The sequence below is a fragment of the Mobula birostris genome, chromosome 27, assembly GCF_030028105.1.
Source record: "Mobula birostris isolate sMobBir1 chromosome 27, sMobBir1.hap1, whole genome shotgun sequence".
Lineage (NCBI taxonomy): Eukaryota > Metazoa > Chordata > Chondrichthyes > Myliobatiformes > Myliobatidae > Mobula > Mobula birostris.
This window is the reverse complement of record NC_092396.1, coordinates 26,137,139-26,149,621: the sequence shown is the minus strand read 5'-3', so window position 1 is coordinate 26,149,621 and position 12,483 is coordinate 26,137,139. Positions and strand designations below refer to the sequence as shown.

The window sequence follows — 12,483 nt, the reverse complement described above, 5'->3', positions numbered from 1 at the left end:
TGCGCGTTTGTCCAGTTACAGACTAGAAAAACTTAAAAGGAATTGCTGTTGGCTCTCGCGCAGGAGGACTTAAAACTTAAAAAAACAAATACTGGAGCGTATGGAGGCAACCAACAGGGAGTTCATGGACAGTATGACCCGGCTGACGACGAACATTGAAAAACTGACTAACTCTGTTGCATTAATAAAGTACCTTGTTAAATGTATACAACATGTCTGCATCAGTGTTATCTTGTATTTCCATACAATGTTACATTAGGCTGTTACATATCTATTATCAGAGAATTACTTGCATAAATAGGTAAACCACCTTCATACAAGCGAGGACAGAAACAGGGCAAAGTGAGTATACTTATTTATTCAGTAAGCTATGGGTCAAATTATTTGGTGAGTACATTACTAACTCTTCTGGCTTCAGTCTCATTGCCGTCTGTTCTGAAATTGTTAGGTTGTGTGGGGGGTTGCGTTCAAGAAAACAATGAAATGCCGCGCTGCGGCCATCTATTCCGGCACGTCATGACAGCGTTTTAAAAAATATCCATTTACCCCATCCACACTGCTCTGCACAAACGGCGTTTTCAAATTTACGCACTCTGAAGGGCGTTTTAGAAAATCTCCGTTTTTGGGGGAGGAAAACACCGTTTCAGTGTGGACGGAGGGTCAAAATGAAGAGAAAAAGCTTCGGTTACGGATTTATCCAGTCTAATGTGGATGTAGCCTTAGAAAACCACAGCACTGATACAGGCCCTTCAGCCCATCTAGTCTGTGCACCTAGTCCCATCAACCTGCACCCAGACCACAGCCCTCCATGCCTCTCTGACCCATGTACCTATCCAAACTTCTCCTGAACATTGAAATCGAAATTGCATCCACCACTTGCACTGGCAGCTCATTCTACAGTCTCAAAACTCTCTGAGTGAAGTTTCCCCTCATGTTCGCCTCAAACATTTCACCTTTACCCTTAACCGATGAATTGTAGTTGTAGTTCCACCTAACCTCAGTGGAAAAAGCCTGCTTGCTTATACCCTATCTATACCCTCATAATGTTGTATACCTCTGTCAACTCTCCCTCAGTTTTCTATGTTCTCACCTATTCAATCTTTCCTCATAAATCAGGTCCTCCAGTTGTGGGCAACATCCTTTTAAATCTTCTCTGTACTCTTTCAATTTTATTTACATCCCTCCTGTGGGTAGGTGACCAAAACTGCACACGATACTTCAAAATTAGACCTCACCAACATCTTATACAACTTCACCATAACACCCCAACTCCTGTGCTCAATACTTAGATCTATGAAGGCCAATGTACCAAAAGCTTCCCTAATGACCCTATCTACCTGTGGCACCACTTTCAATGAATTATGGACCTGTGTTCTCAGGTCCCTTTGTCCTACTACACTCCTCAGTATCCTACCACTCACTGTGTAAGACCTACCCTGGTTGGTCTTCCAAAGTGCAACACCTCACACTTGCCTGCATTAAACTCCATCTGCCATTTCCAGCCCATTTTCCCAACTGGTCCAGATCCCTCTGCAAGCTTTGATAGTCTTCCTTGCTGAGCTACGCAACAAGGATGACTAAACACATTTACACCCCCAAATTTGCTATCCAGTTTACTACATTATCACCCAGATGGTTGATATAGATGACAAACAACATCGGACCCAGCACCGATCCCTGTTGCACTCCAGTAGTCACAGGCCACCAGTCAGAGAGGCAACCATTTACTGCCACTCTCTGGTTTCTTTCTCAAAGCCAATGTCTAATCTAATTTAATTCCTCTTCTTGAATGTCAAGCAACCGAACCTTCTTAACCAACCGCTCATGTTGTCAAGTGCCTTGCTGAAGTCCATGTAGACAACATCCACTGCCCTGCCTTCATCAACTTTCCCGTTAACTTCCTTGAAAAACTTTAGATTGGATAGACATGACGTAGACACACAAAGTCATGCTGACTTTCCCTAATCAGTTCCTGTGTATCCAGATACTCCAATGTACAATCGCTTAGAATACCTTCCAATAACTTTCCCACTACTGATATCAGGCTCATCAGCCTATAATTTCCTAGTTTATTCTTAGAGCCTTTGTTAAAAAGTGGAACAACATTACCTATCCTCTAAGACTCTGGTACCTCACCTGTTGCTAAGGATGATTTAAATATCTCTGTTCAGGCTCCCGCATTTTCTGCACTTGCCTCCCACAGAGTCCAAGGGAGCACCTTGTCAGTCCTTAGGGATATGTCCACCCTAACTTGCCTGAAGACAGCACACACCTCCTCTTCCGTAATCTCTATAAAGCCCATGAAGTCGGTACGATTTTGCCTCACATCTATAGACTCTGTGTCCCTCTCCTGAATAAATACAGATGCGAAAAAAAATTCTTTCAAGATCTCCCCCCTCTCTTTTGGCTTCACATACAGATTACCATTCTGATCGTCCTGAGGACCAATTTTGTCCCTAGCAATCCTTTTGCTCTTAACGTATCTGTAGAAGCCCTTAGTATTCTCCTTCACCTAGAGCAGGGGTTCCCTACCTTGTGTCCACAGACCTCTTGCTTATTAGTATTGGTCCATGGCATTAAAAACCTTGGTAACCCTCGACTTACAGCAACCTCATGCCTGTTTTTTCAGTCCTCCTGATTTTGTTCTTAAGTGTTCTCTTGCATTTCTTATACTCCTCAAGTAGTTCACTTACCCCTCGAGTACTACCTACTTTTAGCTGCTGTGCCCCTCCTTTTTTTCTTAACCGGGGTCTCAATATCTCTCGAAAGCCAAGGTTCCCTAAACCTGTTATCTTTACATTTTATTCAGACAGGCACATACAAGTTTTGTACTCTCAAAGTTTCATTTTTAGTCCCCTCCCAAAAGTGTAGTCCCAAATACACTTTTGCCAGAAAACAGCCTGTCCTTATCCACACTTGCCAAATCCTTTCTGATACCTTCAAAGTTGGCCTTCCTCCAATTTAGAATCTCAACCCGGGAACCAGATGTATCTTTTTCCATAATAACCTTGAAATTAATGGCATTATGATACACAGATGCAAAGTGTTCCCCTACACAAACTTCTGTCGCCTGCCTTGTCTCACTCCCTAATAGAAGATCAATAGAGCCCTCTTTCATTGAGATTGTACTTGAGACCTTAATGTACTAATTAAGGAAAGTTTCCTAAACACATTTGACAGACTCTATCCCAACTAGCCCTTTTACAGTACGGGAGTGCCAGTCAATATGTGGAAAGTTAAGATCACTGATTGTGGTGCTGAGCATATCCGAGAAGCACATTAAAAGGGCAGGTCAGTACTCTGGAAAGTTCAACTCTGTTTAGAAATTATGGAAATGCACTGAAATGATCACACTGATCCTTTAGCTTAACTGGCCAAGGAGATTATCCATTTTCAGGTGTGAGAAGAAGGCATCAATGGCAAGCCAAGCCAATATTGAGTACTATCCAGGTCTGGCAGCATCTATGGAGAGGAATAAAGGGCTGATGCAGATCCATAGATGTTGGTGAGTTCCTCCAGTATTTTGTGTGTGCGCTCTGGATATCCAGCATCTGCAGAATCACTTGTATTTAGTGCCATCTCCATTTGTCGCATTCTTGAACCACTGCACACCTTGTAATGAAATGACTCCCACAATGCTTAGGGTAGACAGCTTCAGGATTTTGTCCCAACACCAAGGAAGAAGCAGCAATGTACTTAGGATCAGGATGGCGTGTGCTGTGCCAGAGATGTAGCAGACCGTGGCACTTCCTAGGATTGTTAGTTGCCGAGGGGGCAGAAGATACTGCTGTTGAATGAGGCTTGGGGAGTTGTAAATATGCACTTTTGGCTGTCTTCCGGTAAGATGGTGGTGCGTGCGAATGTAGTGGCCTTCCGGGGGCCAGCCAAATGTGCTTTTCTTAGGGTAGAATTATCTTCGGATCATTACGAACTGAAGACAATTCTACGCCAAGAAAATCAGTAATTACAGGCCTACTCCATCAGTCACCTGCTCGTTGATTGGAGTAGCTGGACAGGTGTTGGCGGTGGAGCAAGCCAAGATGCCAAAGGAGCCATTTGAGATATTGGATGAGCCAGTTAGGATGTTGGAGGAGTCTTTCAGGATATCGGAAGAGCCCGCCGGGATAGCAAAGGAGCCAGTTTGGGTTCAGAGAAGATGACTTGGCTGCAGACTATGTTGCTGCCCGCTACTCGGAAGCGTCGGAGCTGGTGCTGTATAACCGTGGGAGATTGTTTCGAACATTTCGCTTGCAACCCGAAGACTCTGTTGGTCAGTGATAATGTAAATTGCCGCAGGCCTGTTACCCTTGTTTGGTGGTGAGACAGGCGGCATGGGAGCTGTGTAGCCTCGGTTGTAGCAAGAACTGGGCCTCAAACCTTGGGCTTGCCTGCTGCTGCAGACCAGGTTGGAGACACGGAAGCGCTGCAGCGTGGTTGAGCTTAGCTGGGGCTTTGCCTCTCATCGGTGCTGCCCTTCTATTTTCAAGCAGTAGAATGACAGGCTGGGTTGCGTGCTTGTGTACACTGGCGGGAGACTGTACAGTCAATTGCCAGACATTGTCACTTGGAATCTTGGACTATATATGGTTTTTGTCAAGTGAATATGCTTCTTTGCTCAATATTTTGAATTATGTTACTCGCCATTTTTGAATATTTGCTTGCTATTTTAATTGTTTTGCACCTTGGCCCCAGAGGAATGCTCTGTCTTTCAGCTGTATCTATGCATGGTTTGTATGATAATTAAACTTGATTTGATTTGATCTTGCAGGGAGGCTATGGAGAGCAGATGCTAAAGCATTTGGACTTGCCATTTCTACTCAAAGAGTCTTGGATTTTATAGCAAAGAAACAGGTCCTTTGGCCCTTCTAGTATGTGCTAACCATCTAGAACACATTCATGCCTATCCTACCCCAGTCCTGTCTTTAACTCTCCCCATAGTCCCAATGCGATCAAGTCACCTTAATCACTTGTCATATGACATATGCAGCATCTCAGAAATCAGTCTGATGAATCTTCACTGCATTCGTTCTATTGCAAGTATATCGTTCCTTGGATAGGGAAACTGGACCTGTATACAAGATTCCAGATGAGGTCTCACTAGGATGTAATAGAAATAAAGAAAATAGAAGCATACCCTTTGCGTCAGCTCTGTGATTCAATGTATTCATGGCTTGTCATTTAAATACAGGACTCTATTCCTACCTTCTCCTATCTATAATCCTTTTAGCCTTAAGAACTATACCTAACTCCGTATTGACCAAACTTAAACTGCTTTCTGTGGTAGAGAATTCCACAGATTCACAGCCCTTTGGGTGAAGAAATTCCTCTTTATCTCAGTCCTATATGGCTTTCTCCTTATCCTCAGATGGATTCCCCAGCATCAAAAACATCCTTCCTGCATTGAGTCCATCCAGCAGTTTTGGAATTTGGTATGATTTCTATGAAATCTTCATGCATCCTTCTTAAACTCTAGCGAAAAAAAAGCACAATCTTTCTTCCTATGTCAGTCTTTCCAACTCAGGAATCAGTCTGATGAACTTTTGATGCAGACCCTCCATACCAAAAACATTTGTCTTCGGTTAAGAAGACCAAAACCGCATACAGTATACTGTGGTGTGGTCTCACCAAGGCTGTATAACTGTACTCAAATCATCTCACTATGAAGACCATTAACTGCAGCACATGCATCTGCATGCTTTCTTTCCTCGACTGGTCTCTACAAGGAAGATGTTCAAGAAGTGCTCATTTTTAGTCCATCAGCTGCATGTCTTGAATCTCGTGCGTATGAGGCTGGCAAACCGTGGCAGAACAGAGGACACACAGGAAAAAAGCAGGACACCCAACATCGTCTTCCAACTGGCTCCTTGTCACAGTTCCTAGCACTTGTCAGATTGGATTTGACCTGCAGCACCATCACCGGGACCTTTTTTAATTATTTGTCAATGAGATGAGGCTTCTGATCAATCAGCCAGCATTACGGGAGTCTCCAGGATAACTCAATTTGCAGTTATGACACATTTTGTGTTTAATGCCGTGTAACCCAATGCAACTGCAGACCGCATGAGCTGCAGTGGATCAGGAATCTAGCTGGTTGATACAGAGTAAACGCACACCCAAAAGAAGCAAACTTTGAAGATGATACATATGAAACCTACTGCAGCATTGTTGATGGAGTGGGCATATGTTTTAAAGTGGTAACTGGGATAAGGATATTGTTTTGTCCTGTATGGTATCGAACTTCATAAATGTTATTGAAGTGTACACATCCAGGCCACCAGAGTGTTCTTTCACAATCCCCTTTGTTCCTTGCTAATGACGGTAGGTTCGGAGATTGTAAGACTTGGAAGCATGTCCTAGCTAAGGGCTGAACTTGGAAGTGAAACGTAAAGTCTTGTGGTCCTGGAGTTAGTTCCTGATTTATAACTAGTGGTCACCCAGATTCAGCAGAACTTGGGGAGTGGAACATATAATCTTAGAGCTCCACGAGGGTCTCGGCCCAAAACGTCGACTGTACCTCTTCCTATAGATGCTGCCTGGCCTGCTGCATTCACCAGCATTTTTTGTATGTGTTACTTGAATTTCCAGCATCTGCAGATTTCCTCGTGTTTGAATCTTAGAGCTCCTTGAGTTAGTTCCTGATTCGTAACTAGTGGTCACCCAGCCTCATCCACCCACTGGATACTTTCTGTGTGTTAGGCTATTGAATGAAAATAGGAATGGACCAAGCTCCACGATTTAAAAGACAACTGCTCATTTGCCCTGGGATGTGATAGCGGAGTGCTGTGTTTTCCTTGGCATGACTCAGCAGGAAAAGGCACTAGAAACAAGTCTAAATAATGGTAAGGTTTAGATCACAACTTTTTCCGAACAACTGCTTCCAGTCGAATTTAAAAACTTCATTTGGTGTGTGATGCGCCGCAGATGTAAACAATTGAGCCGTATGTGAATTATTTAGAAACTATTCGGAGGTTGGTGAATAACGATCCAAAGGCCATGGGTTTCATTCAGGCCACATGCTTGGTTAGCTAGTTTGAGCCAAAGCTGCAGTAAAATATTATTAGTCAATGTAGCCTTGGGCGAGGGAGGAAGGGAGAAAGTCAAGTCAGTTACATTCCCACGCTGGAAGTACTGCAGTGGCTTCTGTATTGGAAATTGCAAGCATGAAGACGTTCTAGTTTGTTTTGCCATTTAGATTTTGTCTTGTAACTGAAAGGAAATATTTCCACCTCCACCCTAAGTACATGAAGATCTGGAAACAGATCCCTACAAGCTGTCACAAGAGTGCTGGGCCAGCAGATAATCAAGGGTGAAAATCAACTGAGCAGGAATTCATTTTGTAGATTCCTAACACCACCCTTTATTCAAAATCTAGAAATCCCATTATAAACAAAAGAAAACCTGCAGATACTGGAGATCTGAGCAACACACACAAAATGCCAGAGGAACTCAGCAGGCCAGGCAGCATCTATGGGAAAAGACTGCAGTCGATGTTTGAAGGACCGCTGAAGGGTCTCGGCCCGAAATTTCAACTGTTCAAGTGTGACAGTGGGAAAGTGTGTATGGAACTGGAGGAAATAGCAGAGGTACTTAATGAATACTTTACTTCAGTATTCACTATGCAAAACGATTTTGGTGATTGTTCTGATGACTTGCAGCAGACTGAAAAGCTTGAGCATATAGATATTAAGAAAGAGGATGTGCTGGAGCTTTTGGAAAGCATCAAGTTGGATAAGTCGCCGGGACCGGATGAGATGTACCCCAGGCTAGGCGAGGGAAGAGATTGCTGCGCCTCTGGTGATGATCTTTGCATCATCAATGGGGACGGGAGAGGTTCCGGAGGATTGGAGGGTTGCGAATGTTGTTCTTTTATTCAAGAAAGGAGTAGAGATAGCCCAGGAAATTATAGACCAGTGAGTTTTCCCTCAGTGGTTGGTAAGTTGATGGAGAAGATCCTGAGAGGCAGGATTTGTGAACATTTGGAGAGGTATAATATGATTAAGAGTAGTCAGCATGGCTTTGTCAAGGGCAGGTCATGCCTTACGAGCCTGATTGAATTTTTTGAGGATGTGACTAAACACATTGATGAAGGAAGAGCAGTAGATGTAGTGTATATGGATTTCAGCAAGGCATTTGACAAGGTACCCCATACCAGGCTTATTGAGAAAGTAAGGAGGCATGGGATCCAAGGGGACATTGCTTTGTGAATCCAGAACTGGCTTGCCCACAGAAGGCAAAGAGTGGTTGTGGACAGGTCATATTCTGCATGGACATCAGTCGCCAGTGGAGTGCCTCAGGGATCTGTTCTGGGACCCCTACTCTTTGTGATTTTTATAGATGACCTGGATGAGGAAGTGGAGGGATGGGTTAGTAAATTTGCTGATGACACAAAGGTTGGATGTGTTGTGGATAGTGTGGAGGGCTGTCAGAGGTTACAGTGGACATTGATAGGATGCAAAACTGGGCTGAGAAGGGGCAGATGCAGTTCAACCCAGATAAGTGTGAAGTGGTTCATTTTGGTAGGTCAAGTATGATGGCAGAATATAGTATTAATGATAAGACTCTTGGCAGTGTGGAGAATCAGAGGGATCTTGGGGTCCGAGTCCATAGGATGCTCAAAGCAGCTGCGCAGGTTGACTCTGTGGTTAAGAAGGCATACTGTGTATTGGCCTTCATTAATCGTAGAATTGAATTTAGGAGCTGAGAGGTAATGTTGCAGCTATATAGGACTCTGGTCAGACCCCACTTGGAGTACTGTGCTCAGTTGTGGTCACCTCACTACAGGAAGGATGAGGAAGGCATAAAAAGGGTGCAGAGGAGATTTACAAGGATGTTGCCTGGATTGGGGAGCATGCCTTATGAGAATAGGTTGAGTGAACTCGGCCTTTACTCCTTGGAGCGACGGACGATGAGAGGTGACCTGATAAAGGTATATAAGATGATGAGAGGCATTGATGGTGTGGATAGTCAGAGGCTTTTTCCCAGGGCGGAAATGGTTGCCACAAGAGGGTACAGGTTTAAGGTGCTGGGAGTAGGTACAGAGAAGATGTTAGGGGTAAGTTTTTTACTAAAGAGTGGTGAGTGAGTGGAATGGGCTGCCAGCAACGGTGGTGGAGGCGGATATGATAGGCTCTTTTAAGAGACATTTGGATAGGTACATGGAGCTTAGTAAAATAGAGGGCTTATGGGTAAGCCTAGTAATTTCTAAGGTAGGGACATGTTCAGCACAACCTTGTGGGCCGAAGGGCCTATATTGTACTCTTTTTCATAGATGCTGCCCGCCCTGCTGAGCTCCACCAGCATTTTGTGTGTGTTATCCAGCAATCCCGTTAAGCCACCAATAGAAGATATAGCCTCACTGCTTGAAATCACCAGGGCAAAATCTTTCACAAAGGGGATAATTCATTAATTTGCAAAAAGCAGTTTTCACAAATGGTTGGTGTTTGACCTTGTTTTGGCACAAAAACTGTTTAATGAAAGGCTCCAGTATGACAGTTGATATGAGTCCTGTCCCTGTGCAGGAATGAATGTTTGCTTCCTCAGTTTGCTTGTCCAGCACTCAGCATAGATTCTGGATTAATGCATCCCGTTTTTTGAAACTAATTCTCAAACCTTGGAATTGTGAATAATTGAAGTTCATTCCTCAGATCATCTAGTGCCCCCTGAGCTCATAATATTGAAGTACTTGAGAAATAGGGGGCTCAATGTCAAAGAGAAGGCAATCAGAGGTTAGAAGAATCAGAAGCAGGTTTAATATCACAGGCATATGTCGTGAAATTTGTTGTTTTGTGGCAGCAGTACATTGCAATACAGAGTAGTGAAAACTATAAATTACAGTAAGTATATATTAAAAAAATTAATTAGTGCAAAAGAGAGGGAAAAAGTACTGACTAAGTGTTCATGGGTTCATTTCCATTCAGAAATCTGATGGCGGATGGGTTCTGAAGCCGTTCCTGAAACGTTGAGTGTGTGTCTTCCTGTACCTCCTCCATGATGGTAGTAATGAGAAGAGGGCATCTCCTGGGTGATGGGGGTCCGAAATGATGATGCCACCTTTTGAACGTGTCCTCAGTGCTGGGGAGGCTAGTGCCCATAATGGAGCTGGCTGAGTGTACAACTTACTGCAGCCTTTTCCAATCCTGTGCAGTGGCCCCGCGCCCCCATACCAGACAGTGGTGCAACCAGTTAGAATGCTCTCCATGGTACATCTGTAGAAATTTGCAAGTGTATTTGTTGACATACCAATTCTCCTCAAATCTCTGACGAAATGTAGCCACTGTCATGCCTTCTTTGTCATTGCATCAATGTGTTTACCCTTTCTGGAATCCGTAATCAATTCCTTGTTCTTACTGATGTTGAGAGCGAGGTTGTGGCCGCAACACCACTCAACTAGCTAACATAGCTCACTCCTGTATGCCTTCTCGTCACCATTTGAGATTCTGCCAACCATAATTGTGTCATAAGCAAACTTATAGATGGCATTAGAGCTGTGGCCAGCCACACAGTCATGAGTGTAGAGAGTAGAGCAGTGGGCTGAGCACACATCCTTGAGATGTGACAGTGTTGATTGTCAGCAAGGAGCTTATTTCCTATCCGCACAGGCTGTGGTCTCCTGGTGAGAAAGTCAAGGATCCAGTTACAGATGGAGGTACAGGGGCCCAGGTCTTGGAGCTTGTTGATTAGAGCTGAAGGTGTGATTATGTTGAACGCTGAAGTGTAGTCAATAAACAGCAGCCTGATGTAAGTATTACTATTGTCCAGGTGATCAAGTGGAGAGCCAGTGGGACTACATCGCCTATAGACCTATTGTGGAGATAGGCAAATTGTAGTGTGTCCATGTAGTTTTATTTTCCCTTTCAAACTGTGCATAAAAGGTGTTGAGCTCCCCTGGGAGTGAGTATCATTGCCATTCATGATATTGGTAGGAAGTAAGCCCACAAACCCTGCCAGAGCTGATGTGCATCCGATTCCATCTCTTGCCTCAATCAGAATTGTGTTTTTTGCTCTTAAGAAAGCCTTCTGTAGGTTGTACCTGGATTTCTTGTATAGCTCTGGATCATGGTTCTTGAATGCCACAGATCTTGCCTTCAGCAGTCTACAAATCTCCTGGTTCATCTACAACTCTTGTTTTGGGTACATCTGGTATGTTCTTGAAGGCACACACTCATCCACACAGGTTTTGATGAAGTCAGTGGCATCCGACCTGAAGGTGAATCCCTGAATATTGTCCAATCCACCGAATCAAAGCAGTCCTGTGTGTGCTGCTCCACATCCCTTGACCATACCTTCTTTGTTCTCACCACTGGTGCTGCAGTCTTTACTCTCTGCCGGTATGCTGGGAACCGGAGTATGGGCAGGTGATCGGACTTTACAAAGTGTGGGTGTGGGATGGCACGCTAAGCATTCCTGATGGTGGTGTAACAGTGGTCAAGAGTGTTGGCTCCTCTGGTTCCACAGGTGATGTTGGTGGTAGTTGCTGAGAGGCTTCTTCTGGCCGGGTTGAAATCCCCCACAGCGATCAAAGCAATTTAAAAGTAACACTCATATAGATTTTTTCCATGGTGGTCGCAATTGACCTGTCAATCCTTTTGAGACTGGAATGGATTCCTAATCACGATCAGGTGAGCTTTTGTTTTTTTGTGTGTTAGAAGCTACAAAGGCCTTCAAGCAGCAGAGCTATGAATTTGACTTGTTGCAGTTAACTTGGCCCAAGATTCAGATTCAGATTGAAACCTGAATTAATGTTGTAAAATCTAGCCCACTCTCTTACAGAAACTGAGTGCCGTTGACATTTTTATTTCAGGAAAGGTGCAGTATGAAGCTTAAGTGTCAGGTACACGTGAAGACTGTTTCATCAAAGTTATGGAGTGATATCTTAAGCCCTTCTTAATTTAGTGAGGTTCTGTGAAGATCCAGAGACCATCACTTGATCTGGGCCAGCCCCTTAAGTCCTTAGAGTACAGTACAGGCCTGTGTACCTCAACAGAGATGCAGAAATCAGACTGCAGGTGCTGCATGGAGAAGGTTAAAATCAGTCAGGCTTTAAGCTTCTGCTCTTCATTGGCTCCGTTACCCACTTGGATGGTGAAGGAAGAGATTAGAGGTGAACCTCCTGTGGCTCAAGAGCCACACATGTGACTGAATTCCATGTGCATATGAACTGAGTGTCCAAACTGCACATATTTTGTCCTCCGTCGAAATCTGTATGCACACCTGAAGGGAGCAAAGCAGCAGAAGAGCACCGACTATTAACAATCTGCTTTCCTCCTTAGCCCAATAGCTCTGAGGCCAATAATTGCTTCAACGGCTGCCTTGGCTGAGACTGTACAGACTAGGAATGTGCAAAAGTACAACCAGCAACCACCAGGCCCATATAGGTGGCATTGTTAAGTGAGGGGATAGGATGCGGGCCTTTGGTTCAGTGCTGCAGACCTTTTCCAGATCACAGAGTTGGCACAAAGCCAGGGAAAAGGTCATAGTGCAAGA

At 44.1% G+C, this 12,483-nt stretch overlaps 1 protein-coding gene across 6 annotated transcripts in view; it reads left to right on the top strand.

The window, feature by feature from the left end:
• Positions 1 to 12,483, top strand: part of LOC140188740 (kazrin-like) — a 709,679-nt gene that overhangs the window by 530,850 nt on the left and 166,346 nt on the right. The window lies entirely within an intron of this gene.